The following is a 4,221-nucleotide window of genomic DNA, read 5'->3' as shown; positions in this document are numbered from 1 at the left end:
TACTACTACTACTACTACTACTACTACTACTACTACTACTACTACTACTACTACTACTACTACTACTACTAATATTAATATTACGAGTATATAAAGTGAGACCAAAAGACTTTGCGGTGAAAACTAGTTACAGATACTGTATTATATGCCCAGTCGTACAGTAGAAAAAGAGTGAAAACAGAATTGGCTACTACAGTGCATATGATTCATTATTATTATTATTTTAAATTAAAATATATTTTATTACATGTTTACAGAAAAATATGCAAATCTGTTGTATAAATACAAATTCATATTTGTAGTTTCTTATAATTTATATACTTTTGAAAAATAATAATGCCGCAAAAATAAATAATAGTTGAATACATTAAAATGTTATATTGTTACTATAGTTGATATAATTACCTTTTTTGTTCAAAAACGGTGGGAGTAGAAAACCGTGAATAAACTTTAGATATATGTTGTTTATGCAAAAATAAGTGTCATACTTGTTATTAGTGTAAAGGATCTGTGAGGATGATTTTAAATAAATAGAAAGTATTATCTATTAATCTTTTTCAGTTATTGAAAATATTGTGCTGTGCTTGAAAGCATGCAAAGTGGTCAGATCACTCGCTGCCCGTCTGCTATTCCGAATGAAATGCATGAAGTAAATTTGGAAGGAAACTTCGACTGGTTTCAGGATTTAGGTGTAATGTAGAATTAATTGGTTTTATAAAATTAGCAATAATTGTGAACTCTAACAGCCTCTTTCCCGAAAACCGTGGACCAGCAGAAACAATGTGGTAAGTTTCTACGAGGTGTGGCTATTAAATAACCGAAATTATCCTGCTGCCAATGTGTTGCACTCATGCGACGAAATGTTTGAGTCTGATTTTGTCAAGGGACACTTCCCCCACTCTGAACTCACTGGACAAGCCAGAAAGTAGCTTAGTTTGACTGTAGCAGTCGTATAAATCAGCCTACGCACCAGTGACGCGCCGGAAAAATGTTGAGTGTTCAGAAGGATCAACGAGTGAACCTTCAGTTCAACAAATCGGTGAAATCATCCGCAAAGATTGTCGTCTAAGAATTCGAGCAGTTCCCGAAATCACAAGAATCGGCAAGGAATGTGTCGGCCAGATTTTGCATAATTCCTTCAACATGCGGAAAGTTTGCGCAAAAATGGTGCCCCGAAACAAAACGCCAATCCATGCATTGGAAGAGCCGGAACTCCCTAAGGACGAGAAAAGCCAAGATGAGCAAATCCAAATTCAAAGCAATCATGATTGTCCTTTTTGGTACTCGAGGCATTGTTTACGTTCACTGGGTCCCTGAGGGTCAGACCATTAATCAGCATTATTACATCGAGGTTCTTACTGTCCTTCGAGAGCGTGTGACAAAACGAAGACCTGATTTGTGCAAGACCAAATCATGGAAGCTTCACCAAGACAATGCCCCAGCCCATTCTGCTTTGTCCGTAAAAGTGTTTTTCGTAAAATATGGCATCACTGTGTTGGACCATCCACCCTACTCACCCGACCTTGCCCCCTGTGACTTTTTCTTATTTCTCAAAGTCAAGTCGGCGCTGAATGGGACAAGATTTGAAAGTGTGGAAGCCATTAAATCAAAAGCGGTGTAGATTTTGAACCAGCTGACAGAAGTGGACTTTCAGCACTGCTTGAACCGATGGATGATTCGCATGGAGCGGTGTAAAGGTTGCCAAGGGGAGTACATTGAAGGTGAAAAAATTCTACTGTAGTTGATGACGAATAAAAAAAGTTATCACAGCAGTTCGGTTATTTAATAGCCACACCTCGTATTTTATATCAATAAAACTAATTAAATCAATTAAAAATTCTTTCCCTCAATTTCTTTCTTTTCGTCCTATCAGCCTTGTTAGGAAATTAAAGAGTGTGGGCGATTTTTTTATCTTGACTGGACAGGGATTCGTCCTTGTATATCTTTCCCAAGCGTTCAGGAACGGGCTTACAAATAAATTATAACGCCCCCTCCCCCATGCTCACCACATCTGTGAGGCGTAATTGTTCGAATGATTGGCAAATACAATAATATGATTCTCTAATTGTCATTAAAATAAATAAATAAACCATTTTTTCTTGGAATAATAAATGTCGTCTCAGAAGAGTAAAAGCTTTGATGTGATAAAAGGATACCGCTGCAAAATCGTAAATTATTATAATTGTATGGCATATTATTATATCTTATAAAATCATAGGCTTGTTTTTTTACATATTTATTGTAACCTTATTTGTGTTGGAAAGGGCACATTACTCATAATCGTATAGATACGGTAAATATTGTTCACCCTATTCACGGTTTATAGAACAATAATATTTCTCCTATTCTGATATGTAGAAAACTAAATGGAAGTAAGATCCATAAATATATGGTTGTCACAACCAGAAATATTAACTAAACGTAAACCAATGACAACTGTGGTTCTTGCAACCACATATCTGTTTGTATAAGAATCTATTTTTAAGGTCTCAACTGTGTGGTTGTCATAACGATATACAGTGGATGTTACAATCATACACTGTTGTTGTCACATCCTGTCTGCGGTCTGGTCAAGTGATCCACTCATCACATGGACTTAAACTACCTCGTTTATAAGGTTCGCTGACAATATATAAATTGAGAGGGGACTTACACCTTGTAGGTCAATTTTCTGGAATTTATTGTGGAAAAATTAAGAAGATTTCAAGACAGGGCTGTTTCTATTCTATTGCAGCTTTCATATATTTCAAACATGATTTATTTCATATGAAAATATTGACTTCCAAAACATGGAGATGGCATTGACAGTGCCCCTATCAAAAATGCAGGTTCAAACGGTGTGCAGGATTGAGTTCATCCTACACAAAGAAAAATGGAAGGTCTGTTTGGCCATATAAACGTGCAGACAGACCACATTGCAGGGTCAACTATAGGACAGCACTTGAAGAAGAGAGAGAACCAAATCGACAATCTCAGAAAGTCGACTCGATCCTTTCGGACCGCCGTCTCGGTCATCTGAAACTGGCTGACCCGACCATTGTGAAGGGTCGATTTGGACATCTCGGTTGATCGATCTGGTTCTCTCAGACATTCGAATCAATCGTATCGGATGGTCGATTCGATTATCTCAGACAGTTGAAGTGGTAATTTCGGATGGACGATTCGATCATTTTAAAGGGTTGATTTGGTTATACCGAAGTGTTAATATAAGTCTAATTGTCAGTTTAATAGATTTATTATTTATTTAAAAGATTTAAAAGATTAATTTTCGACCAAGAAAATTAACGTTCTATAAGAAAGTACCATTTTCCAGTTTATTCCATATACATGATAAAGTTTTAACCAAGCATGGAATAGTGACATTTACCGATAAACCAAATTTTAACAATAAAAACGAAATATTAGCAAAGTTTAATTTTCGGCCAAATATTTTAATTTTCAAGGCAAAAGGACGAATTATCTACAAAACAGTAGAATTTTTACCATAAAGTTTAGTTACATGAAATATTTGAATTTGCAATAAAAAATTTGAACTTTCAAACTAAAGATGCAATTTTTTTAACCAAATAGTTTAGGTTACACCTGAAATAGATACATTTTTAACGAAAATTAAATAGTTAAACTGCCATTGTAAAAGATTTACTGTGAATCCGACATGGAACGAATTTTTATAAAAATGGTTAAATTTTCATCCAAACAAATAAACCTTCAAATAAAAAATGAAATTTTCCCAAAGCAGTTGCGTTTTCAACCAAATAATAGAATTTTTAATCAACTGAAATAAATTCTGAACTAAGAATATAATAGTAGCTTGATCAATATAAAAAAAATTTTTACCCAAAAAGTTGGATTGGTTTACTAGATTTAAGTTTTTAGACCCCCCTCCCCTTCATCAAATTTGCAATCTATGGAATGTACCGCCAGACCACTTTTTATTCAAGGACTATTAAGTATACTAAAACTACAGAAAATGTGTAAAATCCCTAAAATTAAAAAACATTTTTAATTAAAAAACTAATCTTTTACGAAAAAGTTAAATTTTCCACCGTCTAGTTGACTTTCCAACCAAATTCTTAAATTTCAAAGACAAAAAGACGATTTTTGTATATAAAAGAATAGAATTTTTTACCCGAAAATAAGAAAGATCAAACCAAATTTTTTTTCTCCTAAATTATTTTCTAAAGTTTTAATCAAAATGTTTAACTTTCTACCAAAGATATG

Source organism: Belonocnema kinseyi, chromosome 9 (genome assembly GCF_010883055.1).
Source record: "Belonocnema kinseyi isolate 2016_QV_RU_SX_M_011 chromosome 9, B_treatae_v1, whole genome shotgun sequence".
NCBI lineage: Eukaryota > Metazoa > Arthropoda > Insecta > Hymenoptera > Cynipidae > Belonocnema > Belonocnema kinseyi.
The sequence above is the reverse complement of the archived record's forward strand: the minus strand, read 5'-3'. Positions refer to the sequence as shown.